Source organism: Canis lupus, chromosome 7, assembly GCF_048164855.1.
Source record: "Canis lupus baileyi chromosome 7, mCanLup2.hap1, whole genome shotgun sequence".
NCBI lineage: Eukaryota > Metazoa > Chordata > Mammalia > Carnivora > Canidae > Canis > Canis lupus.
Genome location: NC_132844.1, coordinates 26,106,965 through 26,133,108, shown reverse-complemented (window position 1 = coordinate 26,133,108; position 26,144 = coordinate 26,106,965). Strand labels below are relative to the sequence as shown.

The following is a 26,144-nucleotide window of genomic DNA, read 5'->3' as shown; positions in this document are numbered from 1 at the left end:
ATCACATACATGATCAACTGGATATAATTAAGGGGTAATGCTGGTGTGAAGTGTTGCCTGCCCCATTTTCTTTTTGTATTGCCTGACTGAGCCTCTCAGGCCAGGCTTTTCTCCCTTAATGTTTTACTAATGGAATTCCAGCACTTTGCCTTGAAACTGCAGGCCAATTTGAATTCGCAGTAAGAAAATTTTTCAAATGATAATAAGAAAATATTATTCTCTCTTCCTCTACAGTTGCAGAAATGGAGATTTAGCTTTGTGACACAAAATTGAACTTACAAATGTAATTTCTAACAAATAAATCTCCTAAAATATCTGGCCTTCAAAGAAAATTGCTATACCCTATAAAAATAAACTCTAACTTCTATAAAAGCTGTAACTGTAAATGATGTCTAGGAATTGTTTTTCCAAGTATTAATATTTAAGCAAACAAAAAATTCCTTATTGCCCAGGAATTTCCCCCGTTTTAGCATAGGAAGTCCCATATCCCAGGAAAACTCTGTCCTAGGTAAACCCATGGTTGGCCGATGTAATCGACACCTTCATGTTCTAGAAGGTATAAATGCAAGCTAATGTTCTTTCTAAAGTCAGAAAAGGATTATTGACATTTAGTTCTTCTCCCTCAAGCAGGAAAATTTTAAAACCTATGATTGCAGTATTTCTTGTTAAATGATGAGGTTAAGAATTTGTGCTTCATTTAATAATGCAAGCAACTGTAATCTATAAATAAGCTAATATGCTCCAAATGGGCATATATTTTTATGCTCAAATATTCATAACAAAAGGAAACATGTTAAATAAGTCTGTCGTGTAATAAAGCAGATTTATGATTAAGTTTAAGCTGCTAATTAGTAATAATTATGGTGTTCACTTAGAATTTAGTGGGACTTTGAGTAGAATGGATTAATGGACTCAATACATTTCAAAAATTTCAATTTTTTTTAATAGGGGTGCCTGAGTGGCTCTGTTGGTTAAGCATTCAATTCTTGATTTTGGCTCAGGTCATGATCTCAGGGTCTTAAGGTGGAGCCCCAAATACAGCTCCACACTCAGCAGGGAGTCTGTTAGAGACTCTCTCTTCCTCTCCCTCTGCCCTTCCCCCCACTCATGTTTTATCTCTCCCCCTCTCTCTCTCTCTCAAATAAATAAATCTTTAAAAAATAAAATTTTAAATTTGCCTCCCCTTCACTGAACCCTGTAGTGCTAGATTAGAATCAGAGACATCAGTATGAACTCATGTTTAACTTTATATAAATACAGATACAAAAACAAGTATAGACATGTGTATGCATAGGTTAGTGCACTACATATATTACCTAGCTCTCTCTGCAGAAGAGGACCTAGAAACAATGAGAACGCAATAGCAGTAAGCACATCCAGTTCCTGGTCTTGGATCTGCAAGCAAACTTAAGAGCTTTCAGTAACCAGAGCTGGAACAATTTGAGCAACAAAATAAATAACATAGTATGGGATCATAACATAGAGTATGATATAAATGTGAGATTACACTAAATTTTTAGCAAAGGAATTAAAGAAATGGCTGAAATAAAGAGTGTATATAAGCAACAAATATTTCCCAAAAAATTATAGAAAAAGGAAGGCAGTTGGAAGTTTCTGGCAATTAATTAATGTAGATGGAAACAAATATAGACCACATCACTCATAGAAGGAATCAAAAGAAGAGTGACAATTTCCCACATCAGATCCTGAGGATGTTCAATCCCTGAAGATGTCAGATCCAGATTTGGAGTACAATTGAAACGGCCGAACAAGGGCTTTAGTTAAAAGTTTGTATGTAAAATACTTATTTCCTCCATTGCCTTCCACGCTCTAGATGTAAAATCTTGGGAAGATGCCCATTCCCCAGAGGGTCTGTTCTCTAGGAAAACTGAGAGGTTCCAGAGAAGAAATGATCTCTGAGATCATAGATAATATCCTCAGAAATAGCTGAAAGACTTGGTGTCTATAAAACAAGAATTAGATACTGGTTCTCCCAGTTTCAGAGGTGAAGAAGAAAAATTGAAAGATGCAAATTATCAGAGAAATAATACTAAAGAAATTCCCAGAAATTGAAACACAAGTTTTTATATTGACCATTCCTGCCGAGTGTCCAACATACTGAAAGAAAAACAACAAAACAAAACAAAATGTAGGGAACATTATTAGAAACTCTGTTACACCAAATCTGAATAACACAAATGAGAAAATATAGGTTATTTGCCAAGAATAAGAATAGCATGTAGTTTCTCCTTGGTAATCCTGTATGTATAATACAGTAGACCAAAACCTTCAAAAATATGAGTGAATATGATTATCAGCAATTAATTCTCCACTCTGCAAAATTATCAGTCAAATGTGAGGTAGAATAAAGATATTTTTGTAAATACATGAATTCAAATAAATTCTCTTCAGGCCCATCTTTTCTAAGGATTCTACTTGACAGTATGCTCCACAAAAATAATAAGCTAACCATGAAGAAGAAAGTTAAGGAAACCTGATATGGTAGATTTAACCTAAAAAAAAAAAGTGGAGAGTCTCCAAATGGTAGCTAAATAACATGTTCAGGGAACAGTCAGGCCAACCATAAAGAGCAAAGGAAGACAGGACCTCAAGTCAACTCCAACGACTTAAAGGAATAAAGGGAAGGAAGACAACTAGAATACAAAACATCATAGACCACTTAGAAAAATTAAAGGTATGTGGATGGAATTTGGCCAAAAGAAAAAAAAAAAAAAAGAATACCAGAGTACCTAGAAAAAATTTAACCTATACAGTAATGAAAATATTCATATAAGTACTGGTTTCTGATCGCTTAAAATAGCAATATATGTATATTGGAAAAAATGGAGGAGAGGAGTGAGTATCCCAAAATTGATAAGTCCTCACCAATCAAAACAGGAAGTCAATAAGGAATTTCTCAACTTGATTACTAACACTATAATCGTATAAACATATCATTGTAAGTAAGGATATAACCACTGAAAATAAAGCAAACAAAAGCATTAAAAATGATCGCTTCTTAAAAAGCAAGAGGGGCGCCTGGGTAGTGGATCAGATGAGCAGCTAACTCTGTTTTTGGCTGAGGTAGTGGTCTCAGGGTTGTGAATCAAGCCCCTAATCAAGCTCCAGACCCAACAAGGAATCTGCTTAAGACTGTCTCTCCCTCTCCCTCTGCCTCTCCTCCTGCTCTCTCTCTCTCTCAAACAAATAAATAAATCTTTTGAAAAAAATATGGGGGGGGGCACTGGGTGGCTCAGTCAGTTAAGTGTCAGACTCTTGATTTCCACTCAGATCATGATCTCAAGTTCTTGAGATCAAGCCCCACATTGGGCTCCCCATTTAGTGGGAAGTCTGCTTGAGGATTCTCTCTCCTCTCCCCCCCACTCACTCTCTCTCTCTCTTTCTCTCTATCAAATAAATAAATGAATCTTTTTAAAAAAGTTCTCATCACAAGACAAAAATTATGTAAGGTGATGGATAACTACAATTACTGAGGTATTAATTTCACAATATATACATATATCAAATCATTGTGTTGTATTTCTAAAATTAATACAATGTTATAGTTAATTATATCTCAATTTTTTTAAAAAAATGACTTTCTCAGTGGGTAATGGGCAGTGGAATGTGAGTTTTTATTAAAAGCATTCTATGACTAAGTAATTTTTTAAATTTTGTACGTGTTTCATATTAAATTTTTGTATTTGAAAAACTAGAATATTGGAAACTTCACATCTTAGAAATCAGAGAAATGATACTAGAAATTTGCTCATCCCAGAGATGAGCAGTAGACACGTCCCTATTTACAATGCCCTCATATGTCCAGCACCTGTTAACATGACATGTGCCAGGTTATATCATTGTAAAATTTTGGATCTTTTTTTCTTTCTTTTTCAACAGATATTTTTCAATAGATATTTTTCCTGAGCATCTAGCAGGTGTTAGGCATCATTCTAGGTCTGGAGCTATAGTAATAATCAAAACCAAATTCTTACTCAATGGAATTCATTCAGGGGTTGGGAGGAGCAGGCAATATAACAACTGAATACAGAAAGTGTCAGAGATGGTAAGTGCTTAAAATGAAAAAAGCTGAAAATTAAACATAATAATTTCGTAGTAAATTTTGCATGAATTAAACTATCAACCTGATAATATTTCCCCAACCCGAGATTCCAGCTATTCTTAAAGCTACTTAAAAGTTGAAAGAATAAACCAATAAATTATTGGTTTATACAATCATATAAATATTTTATATATTCAAAAATAAGCAAAAAAAGGATTAAATAAGAAGCAAACACTAAAACTTAGTACAAATACGAACAATCCACATTGTGTATAAAGTTGGTATAACTACACAGAAAAAGGAATGAATTAAAGTAACTTTGAACACAATACTTTGATCATATACACTTAGAAGAATATATTTCAAGGACAAAAACAAATAAATTCTCCTAAATTCATCAATTCTTAACAAAATTCTTCTTTTACATGATTGTATAAAATATCCCAAAAGTCAACATTCTTTAAAGGTATATTCAAGAAGTCTAGTTCCCACCCTACACCTTCCTCAATTCTCACCCACCTGCTTATGTAATCACTTTACTTTTGAGTTTATCATTCCTATGCTTCTTTTTTGAAAAACTAAACAAAGTGTATGTGTGCTTTTATTTATTTATTCTTTATTACACAAAAGTTCACTGCATACCCTGTTGGCACCTTGCTTAATTTTTTTTAATGACATATTCTGGAAATCATTCCATATAGTTACATAAAGATCTGCTCTATCACTTCTATAATGGCAAATTAAACCATTTTGTGGTTGTTAAACTAATCTAAGAGTGGGGTATTTAGATTGTTTCTGGTATTTTACTAATACAAGTCATTTTGCCATGATTAGTTTGGGGCATTTTTGTCTTGTGTTCAGGTGTATCTTTAGGGGCTTACTTTTTAGTGTTTGGCATAATGACTGGTTAAATGCTAGAGAAATAGTATGATAGTTATCTATACAATATTCAATTTCTCCTACCCACTAATAGAATCCTGGATTAATTATAAGCCTCAGTATGCCAATTGAAAGACTATATTCCTTACTATTAAGGACACAAACTCAACAAGGAGAGGGTTTTGTTGTCCTACTGTCCTCTGCATTATTTCTGCCTAAAACTTAAACAAAATGTCTGGAACCCCATTTGCTACTTTGCACCATAAGACAACCTATAAAGTTGGAAATCTAAATACAAAGGATGGGATAGAAGAGAAATGATACACTGGGTTCTGGTCCTAAAATGCCTGCCTCCAGACTTCTTTAATATGAAAGAGAAATAAATTTTTATATTGCTTGAACTATTTGCTTGAATTTTTCTTATAAATAGCCAAATAAAATCTTAGTGACATGGAAACTAGTACTTAAAAATGGAATGCTACTAAGTATTTAAGCCAAAGAATGTCAACAGTTAGTGAAGGAACAGCAGCTAGGAAGCTGGTGATCCTTATAATGAGGTAGCAAAATACTTAGTCAAATGCTTGCTTCTGAACTTTGGAAGAAGGTCCATGTTCTGATAGAGACTTCAGTGTTAAGGGTAATAGTTGGAATATTCATAAAGATCCATGTGCTGGCTCATATTTGTCATTTTTAGTAAAGTCTACAAGGGAGAGACAAACTCAGATCAGAACTACTACATCTATAAAGTGAGATGAAAGGAAACACTGCCTTAGTGAGGAAGGTGTTCTCTGCCCGAGGTCTGCAATCTAAGTTGAATGAAAGACCCACAGTTTGAAACTTCCAAGCTACGAAAGCAACCACTGCTTCCACACTTTCAACCAGAGCAGTAATGAGAGGTGTCTATAAAACTGCAGTCTTAACAGAATTTAAGATGGAAGGTGGATCTGTTGGCAATGACAAGATTGAAAGTGCAGCTTCCTAATAGAGACATTATTTCAAATCAGCCTTCAAGTTGAGAATGTTGGCCAAAAGTACAAGTTAGAAGTCCTCACGCTTTAGAATTATCTGTCTATGGGATAGCTAGGGTAGTATCATACTCTTTAGAATAGATATAAGGCCACCACAGCAGTCCCCAGACTATAACCATGAAAACTGTCCCTGCTTCCTTGATTTCTACCTTCCAGAGTAAAACCAGCTGCTACTAATGCTCAAGTGTTTACCTTAAAGCAGTTATAGCAGAAATGCTGCCCTGGGAGGGGGGGAGGATCTGTTATTGTCAGGAAGTCTAGCTGCTAATGGCTGCACTAACAGCAAGTTCACTAAATCAGAACACTCTTCCAGCTGGGTCTTGCTGACCAATACAACGTTATCTCATAATCCCTGATTCCTCTTAAATCAAAAAACTTGAATGCTGGTCTTTGACTCTTCTCAAGGGAAGGAAAAAGCATCTGCTTTTTTCCTTCTCTTGATTAAAATCTGCTTTGCCTTTTTTCAAATAAATCCCCTGGGTGAAATCATCACAAGGCAACTTGAAAAATGGATGGAACTTAAATTACTTGTACTTATTTCAAGCATAATAAACAGCATGCACAAAGGGATGGTGGAAAGAAGGCTCAAACCTGTCTGAACAACAATGAACAGGTTTGGCTGAGGCTTTAGGCACAGGAGAAGAGATATATTTGGGGAGGGCCTTGAAACCAATGCTAAGACATTTGGACTTTGTCCTGTAGGTGACAAGAATTCATAGAAAACAGTGGATGCTGATTGCAAACACTGTTTTTGTACAATTTATAGAGCAATGCCTAAAACTAAATCATGGAGTCAGCTCAGGACCTGTACAATACTGCACAAGTTCAACCGAGGACAGTTAATAAGCAAAATGGAGTAAATTAGTGGTTAAACTAGCAAGCCTCTTTCATGCTCACTAGCACAGGCAGCAATGGCAGGGTGAAAATGAGGCCAACTCTTCTTGTTAGGAAAAACTCTTCTGTTTGAATCTCTACAGAATCAGACAAACCAATGAAGAGCCTTATGTAGCATATCATGTATTATCCCAGGCACCTGGCTCAGTGGTTGAGCATCTGCCTTTGGCTCAGGTCATGATCCCAGGATTCTGGGATAGAGTCCCACATCAGGCTCCCTGCAAGGAGCCTGCTTCCCCCTCTGCCTAGGTCTCTGCCTCTCTCTGTGTGTCTCTCATGAATAAATGAATAAAATGTTTTTTAAAAAAATGATATATTATCCTTGCCAATTGAGAAGTTCTTAAATGTTGCCTTCTTTCTCTCCATCATTACCTGATAGTGGGTCAGCATTGGAATGCAGCTAGGAGCACCAAAAGTCAGATTTGTGACTCATCCACCATCCGCATTAAAAATCTCTTCAAATACATGGCTAAGTGACTATTTACGAATGCACTGGCAATGCCTAGCCAAATACAAAGACGGAAACCCTCCTAAGCTTGCTAAGCAATTTTGAATTTTTTGCATCGATTTGTATAGTTCTTTCTATAAGCCTTAATCAAAATAAGATACAAAATATTTATGTCCAATAGACTGTGTCACATCACCCTGAGAGTGCACTATAATTTTTCTGAACTTTTGACAATGTGATCCTGAAACATGGTGTAATCTTGGAGAATTTAGTGAACAGCCATTATACCCACATCTGTGCAGTCATCTTGGCTGCAAGATGACAGTTTAGAATTTTGTCTCTAAACTGTCAGCTCCAGATTGCAAATTTGATCTGCCAGTTCATGAAGCCGGTCTCAGAGAGAGACCATTAGTCCTGGCTTTAAAAAGGTTTTGGAAAGCAAAAATGGATTCAAAGGTAAAATGAGTATTGAAAAACAATGAAAAAAAAGAAATATACTCTCAGTGTCTCTCTAAGCAACAAAATAAATTATCCTAACATGAATGCAAGAGGAATATTACTATTTGTTAGAGCTTATCTTCCTCCCGCCTTCTCTCTTTCTCTCTTTTTACCACTCTCCTATTTGGTTCAGTACATTTTTTAAATTATGTCTTGCCCAGGGCAAAGATAGTTTCTGTTGGTGCTTCCCTCTGGAGGAAAAGCAGGGGTGAGTGTCATCTGAAGGTAGACAGCATTTTATTTGTTCTGTTGAAATCCTGGCACACTGCAGAGACTTGATAAAAGCTTAAAAAAATAAGGAAGAAATCTCCTATCGGTGGTACCATCAAGATCAATGTCCATGGTTATACTGAGAAAAAAATTTTTAACTCCACAAACTTCAGAGTTTGTGTTCCCGTGGATACATGAAAATCCTTCTGAATTCAAGCATTTCAGAGTTCCGATTATGATTTTTTTTCCTCCATAAAATAATATTTTCTGCTCCTAAAAAGAATGCAAAGCTATCAAACAAATTAACTAGACATTATCTTTTTGGCTTAAAGATTTGTTTAAATTAGTAATGTTCTCTAAATTATAGAACAATCTCCTCAGTGAGATAGCATACTGTATTAATGTAGAGACAAAGGTGATTGTCTGGTACAGAAATCCAGGAGCTCTTACTGGGCTACCAGATATTGTGAGTTGAATCGTGTCCCTAGAAAGATATGTTAAAGTCCTAATTCCTTGTACCCAGTATATATGACCTCATTCAGAAATAGGATCTTTGCAGATGTAATTCAGTCAAGATGAGATCACTAGACTGGGCCCTAATCCAATATGACGGGTCTCCTTATAGGAAAAGAAAAATGCCATGTGAGGACAGAGACACAGCAAGAACACTGTGTGACAAAGGAGGCAGAGATCGAGCTGATACAGCTGGAAGCCAATGAATGTCAAGGATTGCTGGCCGCCACCAGAAGCTGGAAGAGGCAAGAAAGGACTCTACCAGAGTCTCAGATGGAGCATCACCCTGCCCAAATCTGGATTTTGAACTTCCATCATCAAAACCTGTGAGAGAATAAATTTCTGTTCTTTTATTTATTTATTTTTTAAATTTCTGTTCTTTTAAGCCATTTACTTTCTGATACTTTGTTACAATATTCCAGGAAATATAACAATACTGTATTAGAACAATGGCAGGAAATAGGAAGTCAAGCTGGATTGGGAAAAAACACAAATTTCTCTCAGACAACTTGGATTTGTATCTTGGTTCTGCCACAATCCTGGTACATGTATATTATGGTTATCATTATATGCTAATAAACTGTTTTTACCTGAATTACAGAATGATTAATCCTTAAATAAATCGTCAAAGTCTATAATCCCATGCAAGTGGTCCAAGAATCAAGAGTTGGACTAACCCAACTATTCTAGACTGCTAGGGTTACTCTGATATGTCCTACCAAACAACCAGATATATCACTTTGATGCTTTAAAAATAATTTTGTTTCTTGATATCACAGATTTTTTAAAGTTTCCACTTGGCAGATTTTAAAACAGTGGTGAGAAAGTAGGTAAAGTGTTAATAACTGTAATGAAGGCAAGTTAGAATGACACTCTGTGTATGTATGTGTTATTGTTGATAGTCTCACTTGAGATAGTGAGATTGGCTTTGTAGACCACTGCAATGGATTGAACTGTGTCCCTCTAAAATTCATTCATTGAAACCTTAACCCCTCATGTGACTGTATTAGAGACAGAGCTTTTAAGGAGGTAATAGGCTTAATGAAACCATAAGGGTGGAGCCTTGATCCACTAGGACTAGTGTCATTATAAAATGAAAGAAACACCACATCTATCTCCCTCTGTCTCTCTTCCTCTCTCCCTTCCTCCCTGCAACCATCTCTGTCTGTCTCTGTCTTTCTCTTTCTCCATTATGTGAGGACAGAAAAACACAGTCATCTGCAACCAGAAAGAAAGTCTTACCAGAAACCGAACCAGGATAGAACATCCTTGATCTTGGACTTTACAGTCTCCAGAACCATGAGAAAATACATTTCTTTTTTTTTTTTTACATTTTTTTATTTAAATTCAATTTGCCAACATATAGTATAACACCCAGTGCTCATCCCATCAAGTGCCCTCCTCAGTGCCCACCACCCAGTTACCCCATCCCCCCATCCACCTCCACCTCCCCTTCCGCAACCCTTTGTTTGTTTCCTGGAGTTAGGAGTCTTTCATGGTTTGTCTCCCTCTCTAGTTTTTCCCACTCAGTTTCTCTCCTTTCCCCTATAATACCTTTCAGTGTTTCTTATATTCCAAGTATGAGTGAAACCATATGATGATTGTCCTTCTCCGACTGACTTATTTCACTCAGCATAATACCCTTCACTTCCATCCATGTCAAAGCAAATGGTGGGTATTCATCCTTTCTGATGGCTGGCTAATATTCCATTGTATCTATATGCCACATCTTCTTTATCCATTCATCTGTTGAAGGCCATCGTGGTTCCTTCCACAGTTTAGCTATTGTGGACATTGCTGCTATGAACATCGGGGTGCAGGTGCCCTAGGCTTTCACTACATCAGTCAGTATCTTTGGGGTAAATCCCCAGCAGTGCAATTGCTGGGTCGTAGGGTAGCTCTATTTTTAACTTCTTGAGGAACCTCCACACTGTTTTCCAGAGTGGCTGCACCAGTTTGCATTCCCATCAGTAGTGCAAGAGGGTTCCCCTTTCTCCACATCCTCTCCAACATTTGTTGTTTCCTGTCTTGTTAATTTTCCCCATTCTCACTGGTGTGAGGTGGTATCTCATTGTGGTTTTGATTTGTATTTCCCTGATGCCAAGTGATGTGGAGCATTTTTTTATGTGCTTGTTGGCCATGTGTATGTCTTCTTTGGAGAAATTTCTGTTCATGTCTTCTGGCCATTTCATAATTGGATTGTTTCTTTCTTGGGTGCTGAGTTTGATAAGTTCTTTATAGATCTTGGATACAACTTCCTTATCTGATATGTTATTTGCAAATATCTTCTCCCACTCTGTATGTTGTCTTTTAGTTTTGTTGACTGTTTCTTTTGCTGTGCAGAAGCTTTTTTTTAAGCTACCCAGTCCGTGTTATTTTGTTATGGCAGCCTGAGCAGTCAAAGACAACCATTAAACATCTGGCAAGGTAAAAAAAAGGGCTGCATAATATGAACAGTTAGAGAAAATCTATTCTAAGACAAAACTACTGTTTTGAAAATACGTTGTATCTGAGTCTTCAGCAACATTTTGGTTCTCTTTTTAACACATTAAGGAATCCTTTGGGGAAGTCTTTGGAAAACACAGATTCCTAGGCTACTGGGGGCCATAGCCTCAGAGATTATGATTCAGTAGATCTAGGGCAGGTTCTGGGTTTTGTTGCTTTTGTGTTTACATTCCCCAGATGATTCTGATGCATCACCAGGTTTAGAAACTTGCTGTGCCAGGGAAACATATCAGAAGGAATAGAGTTAATAAGTGAAATCCCCTTCTCTCATATTTTCTTCTCTTCCCCTCAAACCTACCTATCCCTCACCTACCTTTTTCTTACCAGTTAAATGATTTTAAGTTCATCAGAGTGTTGGATTGAAATCAGCATATAGAAATTTTCTGATAAACAACAAGAAACCTGCCACTGTCTGGTCCAACAATTAGACAGTGTACACAAAAGCAGAACACAGATGTGGGGAGGCCACATAATTAGTTGTCTGCTCAAGAGGTCTGCCACAGACCTCCTGATACTTGTATTCAAAATGGCCTTCTAGGTTCTTCTATTTACTTTCTTTTTACCTTTGCACTTTTTTTGTCTCCCAGCCTAGAAACAGGTGAAATTCCAACATTCCTTTTCCTTCCTGACCCTCCTCGAGTTAGTCATCAAATCCTATTGATCATGCCTTTTTAAGTCTGTCTCAAATACTTCCCTTTTTCTATATTATCCATAACCTCTTATTTCTGATTCATATAACTTAACACATATTTACTAAAATAGCTCTGATTTTCCTTGCTTGCAGTCTTGACCTGCTGTGATCCAATCCAGACTAAGATCCTTCATACATTTTATAGTGCCCGGCAGGGTTGCTCTTCCTTTCAAGGTAAATTTCAATCGTCTTACCTCAGCCCTGACTCCTAAACACACACCCCAGGGCCAGTCACACTGAAATATTTTATTTGCTGAGCACTTTATCCTATTATTCAAACTAATTTCACAAATTAGCTATCATAAATTGCCTCTCTGCTCAGACTAGGACTTCCTCAAAATTTGTCCATACTCATCATTCCTTCCAGGCCATCCTAAATACTGCCTCCTTCCTGAAATGCTATAGATCTTCACCTATAGGGTTAATAGGAAAAAATCATTTCTGTGAATAACTCAAATCTCTGAATAGGCCTGTTTTGGGTAAGAAAAGAATATGGAGAGGTAAAAATCAAGCCTTGCATTGTGCCTCTAGAGCCTGGGATATGAAGTAGAGTCTGATGAAGCTATGATAAAGACAAAATCCAGTGCTTGGAGGTAGTCAGCTCTGCATCCCTTATCTCCCCAATGACTCCCCAACAGTGCTGCGGGAGGCACAGTCTTTCCTTCACCATTCAACACAGCCATGGAGAACAAAATGACCATGAAGGGAAGGCTCGAACCATCTTCCAAATAAGGAGCCATTGAAGCTGTAACATCCTTATAATGTAAGGATAAGGGAAAGAGTTGAAAATCCACTGAGAGAAAGGTAAAATAGCAGAATATTCCACAATTGGTGCTGCCATTATGATGTTTGAAGTTCCTAGGCCTGAAATTTCAAGACAGGCTCTTGTGGAGAAACTCTATCTACTTTCCTTCCAAGGACTCACTTTGGGAAGTACTTGGTGATAATAATTTCCAGAGCCTGCTGTAATTAACTTTAAAAACCTTTTTAACCTGCACCCCGATTTTATAGCAGCAATGTCCACAATAGCCAAACTGTGGAAGGAGCCTCGGTATCCATTGAAAGATGAATGGATAAAGAAGGTGTGGTATATGTATACAATGGAATATTACTAAGCCATTAGAAAAGACCAATAGCCACTATTTGTTTCGATGTGGAAGGACCTGGAGGGTATTGTGCTGAGTGAAATAAGTCAATCTGAAAAGGACAAACATTATATGGTCTCATTCATTTGGGGAATATGAAAATTAGTAAAAGGGAATAAAGGGAAAGGAGAGAAAATGAGTGAAAATATCAGTGACAAAACATCAGACACCTAACTCTGGGAAACGAACAAGGGGTAGTGGAAGGGGAAGTGGGCAGGGGGTTGGGGTGACTGGGTGATGGGCAATGAGGGGGGCACTTGGCGGGATGAGCACTGGGTGTTATGCTATGTGTTGGCAAATTGAACTCCAATTAAAAAATTTTTTAAATAAAAAATAAAAATAAAAAAATAAAAATCTTTTTAAATACCAACTCTTTCTGAAAGGATTGTGGCCAATTATCTCTGTATAGACACATGGCACACATGGAATTCCCATGCTAACCCAGTCACCTGTGAATTCAAGAATTTGCTGGAACTGAAGTAGATTTGGGACCCTCAGACATGCATTCTTTTCCCCTCAGACTCAGAGAAAAATAATTATGTCTCCATGGTGCTTTTACTTCCAGTTTTAGTATACTCCTTAATACAAGTTCACTGATTTTCTGTTTCCTATCACATCAGGCTTTGTGTCAATCTTTAAGGAGGATGCTAATGATAAAAGCACCAACTCTGGAGTCAGGAGATCCAGGATCTAATTAATACAGACCCTGCCTCTGGCCAGATGTGTGGCTTTGGAAATAGCCATACACACGTTTCTTTTTTTTTACTCAGACAGAAAAATCAGCCATACATAGGGCGAGCCTACACGTCTTTCCAATTCGGCTTAGCCCCAATTCCTTCACAGAGGCTTCTCTGCTCCTTTAGCTCTTTCATGTAGTAATCTATTTAAGTGCTTTCTCTTACCTTGACTTTGGAGTTCCTTGAGGGAGGGACAAGACATATGTCTTTCAAACTCCCAAGCTGGAGTTGTTTAAGAAATATTTCTTGGAAATGTTTCTTGGAAATGTTAACTATTTCTACTCTTTACTGAGTGAACTGCTTCTCATGATTATTTTCAGTGAAGAAGCACGTTGATCACTAGCCACTGCCATTACCACTAGAGCCTGAGGTTTGGTTCCATGATAGGGTTCTCCTAATCCACCTAGTCTGCCTTACAGATTTCTTTATGGAAATAGAGCATGGAGAAATAGCCAGTGTTTGCCCAGAGAATAGAGCTTTTTCTTAGTGCAAGGCCAACTGTACCTATGAAGTTGGACCTTGATGACATATTCTCATCAATTAAGCTAAGCAACCTAGATTCATTATTTTGTTCCTTATATCCTGAGGTTGGTGAATACCATTAGCCAATAGAGTGAATGGGTTTCTTTTTCTTTTCAAATTTTTTATTTAAATTCTAGTGAGTTAACATACAGTGCAGTATTGGCTTCGGGAGCAGATTTCAGTGATTCTTCACTTACATACAGCACCCAGTGTTCATCACAACAAGTGCCCTCCCTAATACCCATCACCCATCTAACCCATCCCCACCCATCTCCCTCCATCAACCTCAGTTTGTTCCCTGTCCTCAAGGGTCTCTTATGGTTTGTTTCCTTCTCTCTTTTTTCTTTTTCCCCCTTCCCATATGTTCATCTGTTTTTTTTTTTCCTTGAATTCCACAAAGGAGTGATATCATATGTATTTGTCTTTGACTGACTTATTTCACTTAGCATAATACTCTCTAACTCCATCCCACATCATTGCAAATCACAAGATTTCACTTCTTTTGATGATTAATATTTCATTATGTGTGTATATGTATATATATATACATATACACACACACATCACATCATATCACATCTTTATTCATTCATCAGTCAATGGACATTTGGACTCTTTCCATAGTTTGACTATTGTTGATAACGACAAGTAAATATTTTAAAGAGAAAATGCCTTCATTCAAAAGCATCGATGGAGAATGTCATCAATTGATAATTTTTTTCTTAATATTTTTGTCACCACCAGGCACATCTCTATAGAGCCCCTACTGGAATCCCTCCTTGGAGGAAGTACATTCAGCCATATGACTTACTTTAGCAAAGGGAATATGAATAAGAGTGATTTATCCTATAATGAAGTAAAAGCTTTAAGAGCCATAGTGATATTCTATCATTACTCTTCCCTCTAAGGATTGGTCTGACCCCATCAGCCTAGACTAGGTCCCCTAATGAACATGGGAGTGGACCTGCTGCAGCCAATCACAGCTAATGTTTACTGTGGGCAAGATAAACACCTTTGCTGTATGTCTTTGAAGTTATGCTTTGATCCCATAACATAACTTACTAACAGCTGATTAGTGTAGAAAGTTACCTATAGACATTTCATCCTCTCCCTCTGGCCTTCATCACACCAAAAACATGGAATGCAATTTGAAGTTCAGTCTTTAAAAGCAACAGTAGGGCAGCCCCGGTGGCCCAGTGGTTTAGCGCCACCTTCAGCCCAGGGTATGATCCTGGAGACCCGGAATTGAGTCCCACATCAGGCTCCCTGTGTGGGGCCTGCTTCTCCCTCTGCCTGTGTCTCTACCTCTGTGTGTGTGTGTGTGTGTGTGTGTGTGTGTGTGTGTGTTTCTCATGAATAAATAAATAAAATCTTAAAAAAAAAAAAAAAAAGCAAGAGTAAAGAGGCACCTGGGTGGCTCAATCAGTTAAGCACTTGACTCTTGATTATAGCAGGTCATGATATCAGGGTTGTGAGATGGAGCCCACATCTGCTTAAGATTCTCTTTCTTTCTCTCTGCCCTCCCTCTGCTCCCCTCCCCACCCAAGTGCTCTCTCTCTAAAAGCAAAACAAAACAAAACAAAAACAGCAACAGTAAAAGAAATAAGAAGTATGTCATAGGGTTGTTGGGATTGTTTGGTAGGATACCAGACACAGAGAACCTAGGATTGTGTAAGCTCAGTAAGCATGAGCTCCTCCCCCACCACATTTCCTTCCTTTCCCATTTTATTTCTACTTCCGCAGTGGAGGTAGGAAACTACAGGCAAATGTCTACTAGAATATTGATTTTTCTCCATACTGGTGACATTAAAAAGATCATATATAGTCCTAACCATAAGAATCTTCTAGTCTGACTAGTATGAGGAAAATGCAACATATGTATGCTTGCTTTCTCATATAAAGTAAATTTCCAACATCCAAGCAGAGAGCTAACAAATGAGATTAGGATGTGTTTTGGGGATGGATACAAGCTATTGTTCATCATTTTTCCTACTCCCCACCACTACCAACCACCCCTTCCTATACACACATAACCATCACCCATACCTCCAGCTGGTATTCCCTGATCTCAAGGCTGGATTAGACTGCCCTCCTTTGTGTTTCCACAAAACAGTGTCGTTCCCTCTTCTCCCAACTATTATTTAAGATTGGGTTTGTTACTTTGTGAATCAGCTTTCCCATTAGATTCTATGGTGCATCAAAGAAGAAACTGTTTTCTTTATTGTATTCCTAGAAGCTGGCTCATGCCTGGTAAAGGGTAGGTGTTTATCAACATTTTGAATGAATGAATGAGTTTTATCAATTAATTCCTTCATATGACTTCTGAGTTCTCACCACAAATTGATAAATTTGTTACACTATGTGCCCAAGTCTTCAGTCAATATCTTTATAGATAGTTTTTTAACTGACAAGGAATTCGCCATTATGAAATCAGCATGTAATTTACATATACCTACAATCTTAAAGTGCTCCTAGAATCCCATGGAAAATCAAATGGGCAATCTACAAATTGACAAAAAAAAAAAAAATCTACAAATTGAATTATCAGCTCCTAGTTAAGCAGATGTTGACTTTTATTAAAACTGGTAAAGTATATTCTAGAAATTAATTGTTTGAGAATAACCATGAACCTCATGCTAAGGTATGATGTATGCTAAGTTATGTTCAGGATACCTTATATAAGATATGTTTCCAAATATATAAGATATGTTTCCATAGTTGCTAACGCTGTAATAATCAAAGAACAATTAAGCTAATTTCCTTTTAAAAGGACCAAAATGAAGTCAAATTTTATTCATCTTTTGAAAAGATTCTGGAGTTGCCAGAATAGGACCATATCCTCATTTACCCCTGGGCTATCTAAAAAAAACCTTGATCCTATGAGGTTCTTTTTTAAAATCGGGAAATATTCTTGTTCTATTTGTTTTTACATAAGAGCTCTATCATCAAACATATTTCAAACTGATGTCTTGGAAGTCCTATCTTTCTTTGGTAGGAAAATACCCTTCCATCCCATCCTCCTGTTTGGCTTTAGTCCACTGAAGCCTTTTCTCTTGGTGTATTAGGATTAACAGAAGCAAATCACAATTCGAGACTAGAGTTTACCAACCTTCCTTTCTCTTCTTCAGTGAAATTCCCCTTCACACCACCACCCAGCCCTTGCTGATACTGAGAGGCACTTCAGAAGGCAGGAAGAAGGGCATGCATGCTTGCTTTCTGAATTGAAGAAGACGGATTTCATTTGTTTTCGAACAGCCAAGCTACCAAAAAATTAAATCAAATCAAATAAAGCCTTTTCAATTCAGCAGTAAAATCACACACTAGAAAGGGAAGTGTGAGACAGGTATTTTGGGGAACTATGTAGGTTGTCTAGAGGTTCCAAAGTCCTTTCAACTTGTATCAGGCTATTTACAGATCATGTAGTCTGCATAGGATTTGCTATTCTATTTTTGTAAGTCCCCACCTCTCCCATCTGCCAGGGTGGTAGTTCAAACAATCTGATTGTGTTTCTCCCAAAATATCAGGGAATCAATCTACATAAAGCTTCAAGGTTTCAGAGCTACCCAAGTTCCCCTCCGGACAGTAACCTACTAGCCCCCAGGAAGCTTCTTTCCGCAGTGCCAGAATCCTATAAAGTCCCTCCCAAGTCAACTCTTCTGGCCTTGCAGCAGGTGGATACTCCTGGAACACTGCAAAGGGCCCAGAGACTTGTCAACCTGAAATCTCACCTCCAACACTTCCCCTTTTCTCCTCTGCTTTCTCCACCTCTCTGCCCCCTTCCACTTTACCCTACCCCAATGTTCCTCTACTTCTTCCTCACCCTCTTCTTCCCATCCCTCTCCCTAAAGCACCCTGTGGATGTTGACTGTAATTTTTCCAAGGCAAGATGAATAATTCACTTCCGTAGGGTTTGCCTGGAGGAGCCACAGAGACGCCAAGTCCAAATCTGCCAACTACCGTATTCCCTCTCTCCCCCCAGCCAAGCCTGGCCACAGAAGAGCGGCATGGGACCTGCCTTTCCTTGCAGTATCTGGACCCTTCTCCTCCTGGGCCGCCCCCAACAACGGGCTCTGGAAGCGGGGGCCCTGGTCCACGCCACCAAACCCATAGGCCAGGCTTATAGCATGGACAGCGCCGCCCTCTAGTGTTTGCAACCGGGAGCCCTGAGGGCGCTGCGAGCTCCAGAATTTTTCTTTTACAGCCTAAGCAAGACCTGAAGCACCTCGGAGCTCCGACCCCCAAGTTCTCCTCCACAGCCACGGCCTGCATTGCACCCCGGCTCACCTTTTCGTCCCACCCACCACCACCCCCCCTCGCCGTTCAGTGTTGCCTGGGCGCTTGCAACCTGCCGGGTGATTTAGCAGACTGCCCCCTGCTCCTGCTCTGGTTCCTGCTCCTGCTCCTGCTCCTGCTCCTGCTCCTGCTCCTGCTCCTGCTCCTGCTCCTCCTCCTCCTCCTCCTCCCAGCTCTCGCTCTCGCCTCCTCTTCCAGTCCGGGCGCCCAGACTTCGCGGAGCGCAGCGCCCGCCGCCCGCAGCGCCGCAGGGCCGCCCAGGCCGCCGCGCTCCAGGCTCCTGCTGGCCGCAGCCCGGGGGCACCGGCGCGGGCAAAGGACGCTCGGGGGCCAGCACGCCCTGAGCTCAGCGGGCCCCAGAGCCCGGCGCCGCGAGAAGCCGGGCTGTGATACGGCTCCGGACAGAAGCGAGCGCGTTCCGAGGGAGACTTCGGGAGCCAGCGGGGCGCCCCGGGTCACCCAGTGCGCCCGCTGCACGCACCGTCCACAAGGTGAGGGGCGCACGCTTCCGGGGACCACCGCGGCTTCCCTGCGCACCCCCTCCCCGGGCCCGGGGCTCAAGCGCCGGCTTGGAGAGGTTGGCGCGCTCCGGGGCGCGCAGGCGGCGGGGCTGGGGCGTGGGGAGGGAGAGCGCGGGGGTCGCGTGGGCGCGGTGCCTCCCCTTGGACCTCTAGGGAGGGGACGCGGTTCTCGGTTAGCGACCTTCACACGTGCGAAGCCGAGTGTCGACACTGCGTTTAAGAATTCTGTCCTGCCTCCTTGCCAAAGGATTTGAGGCGGCTCGAAGATGAAGGTGGGAGGGGTGCTGGGGGGGACTTGGGTGGCGATGACGCGCAGATGGGCGCGCGGCGAGGTCCGCTGGAGGACCAGGTGATCGCGAAGCCACGCCGGTTGAGAGACCTTTGATTAGGAGGGACTGTGCGGTTGCTCCAGCCCTCAGAAAGTAACGAGGTGCTTAGTCCCGATAAAGAAAATACCCAGATGGGTAGGTGATGGGGTTGACTGGTTTTTCTTAAATTACAAAATAAACCTGGAAAGTGAGAGTTGAAATGGGAAGTTTAGTTAGTATCGTTAGTGTCGCCACCCGGCAGGGCAAGGTGAGAGACTGGCCCCCCGCGTAATGGAGACGAAAGGGCATCCAGGCCAAATGGAAGGGGGTTCTGCTCCCTATCACAGGATGATGAGGCATGGTTTTGCATAGTTAAAATATGCATACTTTTGCATTTTTATTTTGGGGGGCTGGGTCCAGTTTTGGATAGAACCTTATATGCAACTGAACCCTGCTTGTCCTTGAATTAGAAAGATGAGGCAGAGGGTGTCGGCATCCCAGGATGCTTCTTCCTAACCTTCCTCACTGTCCTTCCCTGCCTCCTGCACCAAATCTCTCTCGGAGTCCAGGAGGGAATGATAGATGGTCAAAGAAGTTGGGGGTGGGGTGTTTTTCCCAAATACCTCAGGGTTCTCTATCATTCTTCTTTTACCCCAAGCCCCAATAGCTTATGCTCCTGTTCTGAACTTGACCTTACGCTGCCATACGTTTTTCTGTGGTTCCACATTCAGACATAGTGTGAGTGACCTTAAACGCCCACAATGGACCTATGAACCTGAGGCTTCCCTGACTTTATCGTTTACCGGGCAGGAAGCAGGGACCTGAGTCTGGTTCCCTGCGCAGCCTCTTCCATGGGGAGCATATTTGAAATACCTTTGAAATACATGCTTGAAATTCAGAGAGGAAATTATTAGCCAGCTTTTCTGCACTTGCTGGTGCACTTGTAGTCCTGCCGAATTAAATGAGATGACCCTGTCTTCAACAAATAAATGAGCGGAGGCTTTAGAGGCCCACTAAACATTAGTTAGGCAAGTGCAGAAAATCTGCCTGCCTGCCTGCCTTTCTCCTCCCTTCAGAACTTTAGCCCCTAGACTGCAGAACTGTGAAAATGAAGCAAGCCTCCCGAGTGGGACTCAGTTCAATTTCTGTACCATGTTTAAAGCAAAGTGTGTTGCTTATCTCTGAAATTGCATCGCACCTCCACAATGAACCATTTTGCTGCCTCGAGGTGGGAGAAGTACTTCTGCCCAGATATTTCATCACTAGAGAGCTATACAGAGAAACCCATTCAAATCCTGACTCATCATTGTTGATAGAATTTAACTATTATGTCATCATCACCTGATATGGGCTTTTGAAGCCCAGGGATTGCTACAGATCTCTGTATAAATTGAGACTTGTCATTAAAGAGTTGGAAAGGAGCTCAAAAAATAATGTAGCCAAAACTATCGTTCTCAGAGCATTGGTGAATGCATGCCTAAATATTCCTTTAGGTGGTAATTATTCCTTCCATAAAGATTTCCAGGGATGAAAACTTCACAGGTTATTTTTATATTAAAAAGTATTCAAATTGACCATTTATATCTACTAAACTGGCAAATTTAAAATTCCACAGGACAACATAGCAAACAGTAAACTCAAGTTTTCATATTCTCTTCTGCCTGTGGTGACCTTCCTTGGGGCATATTCCTAGCCAGGTGTTCCTCAGTATCCTCCCAGACACACCATTTCCTTGGGCACATGTTGACACATATACCACAACCTCCCTTGATACTCACCCTGATGTCACCTTGTTAGCCATTTTGGTACCTATCAAAATATTTGCTCCCCATCTCTTCTTACTGATGCCTGGTCAGCGTCAATTATGTAAATAAATATCTTTTCTTTTGAGGTAAGTAACCAATCGGGATTTCTGAGAGATAAGTATTTAGGAAGAAACAAAATCTAGGACACACTGCTAGCTCAGGTGACACCACAATATGTTCCCATTCCCTGCATTTGATGACATTATTATTGGAGAACGCAGTGAGATTACCACCAGCAGCACCTCATTCCCAACTGGCTGAAGGTCCTCTCTATCAACATATTACACCACCACCACCACCAAGATTCCAGGATTTCAGATTGAAAGCAGATCCCTTTACAGAAAACCTTAGGCCCTGACCTGATGAATTATCTTCTCATTACTCAAGCATCTGATTCCTTAGTCCTCACCTTTATACACACATCATTTTTTCATGTGTCTTTGGTCCTTCTTGGAACCTTTTCTATGCCACCCTTTAAAAGTAAAAGATCTAAAGCCAATATTTTAAATATTAGCTTTATATTTCTTCCATTTCTGATTATTTACATGAGAAAATAAGCTTGAGGCTGTTCAAGAGGTGAATTTCAACCCAATGTGGATTTATTGTTCATACCATATGCTATCAAGGCCATCTTGGGGCATCTCAGGCTGTGCACTCCTTTTTTCTCCACCTCCCACATTTTTGTACATATGAAATTACATGAACATTAACGTCAGGAAAACACTGAAGATAAGTATGCTCTATGAGCAAGGAGGGAGCAGATGGATGAACAGGGAAGAGGGGGAGATGGAGCAGCAGCTCTTTAGAGTGGCTAATGACTCCCTTATTCCCTCTTTCCTGACTCATTGAGGTGAGTGAATTTACCAAACTCCATCTTCCTGGAAATGAAAAGATGTTCATCAATATTCCATCTACTTTTCATAATTTAGTATCCCTTTCCACATTTTGTGGATTAAGAAACTGAAAATCAGAATTTATAAAGATCATTTAGTCAATTTGGTATACTCCTAGATCACAACAAATTGGTAGCCTTGAGAATTCTATTTCTAATACAATTTGATTCTAATCTTGTTTTTCACTTTTAGTGCTCTCTCTCTCTCTTTCTTTTTTGTCTTGCCCACTATGGATTACCTGATTCATTATGGTCCTTATTCTAATAGATTTCATTGCTTTTATTTCATGGTTTTATTCTCCTAAAATATGCCAAATGAAAAATAACACAGCCAGAGGAAAACTTGTACAGGTTCATTGTTAGAGCACTCTCCTGTTGGTCAGTTCTCAATACATACAGTTGTAGGATTTGGAAGACAAAATCCTTTAGAAAAGCTGTAAAACCTAATTCTTCTACATCTGGATCATTTTAAACTACAAGTTGTAAGAGGAATGAGCATCTCAAGATTCTAGTTATTGGTACAGACCAGATGTAGGGTCTTTATGAAATCTGGTATGAGAAGGAAAGCGTTTTTATAGCAAGAAGATAATATTTTGAAAAAAAAAAAAACAATAGAAGCTTGCAGTTCTAAAACTCCCAGATCCTTCTAATGACCCCATCTACCTACAGTGCCCAAATAAAGTAAAATCAGACCCTATGAAATGTCTTTCCATAGCTGCAGCTGTTCTTTATCCCTTTATCAGATAATAGGCATGTGGTGATATTTCCAAGGGATTTGGGAACAATCTAACTTAAAACATTAAAATATGAGTTTTGTTGGGACAGCTTGTCCAAGAAAGTCACATTTGTATCAATATTTGTATTATTGGGAATTGAAGACAAGCCAGGGTGTCTTTGGGGAGCAAACTCCACCAAATGGATAATGAGATTTACAGATAATACCTCTCAAAAAGTTCAGGTGTACTACCCAAATAAGATCCAGGGTTATCATAGGTCCATTAATCTGCACTAGTGGGAGGGGAGAAGGGGGGAAAACTAACATATGATGAGTGTCTGGTATGCTTCAGGAACTGCGCCAAGAACAGCACATACGTTCTTATGTATCCCTTTCAGAGAGTGGCAAAAAATCCAGATTAAGTGAAGTGAACAGACACAAAGAAAATACCTAGAGAGAAATTTTTAGAAGTGTGCTGGTCATTGAGTGAATCCTATGAATTTGAACTTCACCTTATAGGCCCAAGGGAATTATCATAGGATTTTTAAATATAGGTATTAAGAATAATGTTCATACAGGGAAGTATACAAATCATAATTGTTAAACTCAGCAACTTTTATCAAAGTGAACATACCCATATCACTAACCACCACAAGATAAGAAATGGAACATTGCCACTACACAGGTTCCTTTCCTGTGCCCATCCATCATGACTTCACTTCCTAAATGTAACTACCTGCATTCCAATATCACAGACTGTTTTGAGCTTTATACCTGTATGAATTATACAGAATTATATCTTTTATGATCTGTTTCAGTGTTATATTCATGAGATTCGTTCATGTGAATGGTTATGCTAGTAATTTGTTCACTCATTGCTGTTGTTATACAGCATTGTGTTGTATGAATGCACCACAAGTTAATGATCCATTCTACTATGGATGTGCATTTCGGTTGTTTCCAGTTGTTTGTTTTGTTGTTGTTGTTGTTGTTGTTGTTTTTGCCATGATAATGCTTTATTATGGTATTTAAAACTGTTGGCCAAAATAATTAGTTTTACTTCACTCCCACTGCACTACGGAGTGGAAAGGAATAAGCCTGGAGGAGGCAGTTATTGTGTGAGTCTAAGCCAAAGTGGTAGCAATAGACATGGAGAGAGCGAAACAAGAACATGATAAGTTAAGGCTACAGTGGAAGAAGGAAATGATAATTGCAGATATTATTAGAAAAAAGTCTGTGTTTCTCCCCTGGATCCTCCCACCACGCCCCTTCCTCCTGTAAAAGCACCCCTTATGCGCCAAATTGTAACTGTTAGTCGCCTAAAAAGAAACATGAACTACTTCATGTTTCCTGAACTGTTGACCTATGAATCATTTGCTTTTCCCTTCAATTTTGTCTCACAATTACCAAAAAAAGGAGGAGATGATAATGAATCAGCTAAAACTTTGTCTTACCTTTTAGACTACAAGACAGAATTTAAGACAAGAGAATGGAAATAAATGAAATAGAATGTAGATGGGCTTAGTCTTGTTCTGGTTGGTTCAAGAGGACAGATTTAGTTTAAAAAAATGTGCAGAAAAGCTGATTCCAGCACTTCATGGAAGAACTGTCTAATCCTATCTCAAACAGAATGTCTGTGAGGTATGCACTCTGCAGCTCTGGGAAGTACTGTATGTTTTGGGACATGTCGCAGGTTGGGTTCTCTATGCTGTAAGAAAAACATAGTCTTAGATGAGGTTTATTGTGCATGATGTTGATTAGGGAATACCCTTGGGAACCACACTGAAGGAAGAGAAGGAAACAGGATTGGACTGACGGAGAAACTGAGCTGCAGCATAGACCCAACAACAGCCTCAGCCAACTCCATGGGGAGTCTGAGCTAAAATGATCCATCAGAGTTGTCCCAACCTAGGCCAACCCCTTCCTCCACCAGGCACTGAGTGTGAGCTGCCCCAGGAAGAGTGCTGTCTTGGGAGGGACAACTCTCTAGAAGCCAAGGACATCCAAAGGGGGATGAAAGCTATCCTGACCCAATCTCAGCAGCTGGTTACAAGATTTTTCTTGAAAGAGGGATCTGGGCAGTATGTCTCTGTGTCCATCTTAGGACATCTTTTTATTTGGACTTCAACTATGGGGGATTAAACTGGACAACCTTTCAAATGCCTTCCAACTCTGAGATCTGCATTTACTTATTTCATTAGACTTTCCAGCCTCCTTTGAGGTTTTCGTTTACTTATTTCATACATCCAGGTTTCTAAGCCACTGAAGAGTTTACAAACTGTTGTAGATAATTTGCCATTTCACCTTTAATCTCTCCTCCCTCCCATTTCAGCAAATAAACATATCACTTGAACCACTGAAAGAGGAAGGAAGGCAAGAATTCCTATGAACATATGTGATCCCTTGATGCAGAACTTCCCACAAGAAGGGAGAAAGGGCAGACTACCAGCTGTCTTTGGAAGGAGCTTTTTAAATAATCATAAAGGTGTGTGTGTGTGTGTGTGTGTGTGTGTGTGTGTAATGCTTGAAACAGACTTTGCCTTTGCCATAACTGCTCCTTTTATGATTGGACCTGCACGACAGCTGAAATAGAAGAACTCTTATCAAAAACCTCTCCTTAATATCTCTGCGTATTCAATTAAGTAACATAGTACCCTACAAAGGGATTTTATGCTGTACACTTTTGACAAGAAGCTGGCTGAAACTTGGCAGCTTGAAGAACCTCTCAGAAGAGATTCTACTGGGGAAACCCCTGCTCTCACATCAGACACAGCAATTTCTGAGCTGGAGATGCTGCCTCTGACCTAATAATTCATTGCATCTTTACCTTCAATCCTGGGGCTGCTGCTCCCAGCTTTACCACAACTGTATTTAGTAAACTGCTACCAAGAGCCACTCCACAAAATTTCTATGGCCCAGAAAGGACAAAATTACACTGTTTTCTGCATCCATCCCAGCTCCACTCCTGAGTACTATTTTGTTTTTTCTCTCACAGTTTAGTCACCTTTCAGAAATAGTTTTTGTATCTGCAGAAGCATCATTATGAAAGAAACAAAATCTTTTAAGAAAATATCACTAGTTTTTTGGCCTTTGTTTTTTTTTTTTTTTTTTTTTTTTTTTTTTTTTTTTTTTTTTTTTGGCCTTTGTTTTATTGATATTGTGTAGAGTTCTTATTCTAATTCTGCAGTTTGCTTCTGTTGATTGTAATCTGATGTTCTCCCCTCACTGTCCTTATCACCTAAAGTAATTCTTTGATTGCTCTGTATTTCAGTTGTGCCATGTCTAAGATGTGAATGACAATTCCTGCCTTATAGACCTATTGTGAGGAGTAAAGAAAAGGTAGTACAACATAAGCCATGAAGAATGATAGGCAGTATTACAATTATCATTATTATTCTTCTGTGGGGTGTTGTGTAAATAATCCTGACCTAAACTGAGGTGAAGAATGTGGTCCTGGCCTTGGAGAAAATAAAGAGA

The 26,144-nt window shown here is 39.6% G+C and overlaps 1 protein-coding gene across 6 annotated transcripts in view; it reads left to right on the top strand.

Annotated features, from left to right (window-relative positions):
* The first annotated feature begins 7,387 nt into the window (after positions 1-7,387).
* HTR1E (5-hydroxytryptamine receptor 1E) overlaps positions 7,388-26,144 on the top strand; it is a 94,655-nt gene continuing 75,898 nt past the window's right edge. The window contains exons 1-3 of one of the 6 annotated variants that reach the window (XR_012033903.1): positions 7,634-7,768; positions 8,646-8,859; positions 11,823-11,838. The gene's annotated coding sequence lies outside the window, so the exon portion shown is untranslated. The other 5 variants (XR_012033902.1, XM_072832144.1, XM_072832145.1 and 2 more) reach the window with 5 other exon arrangements.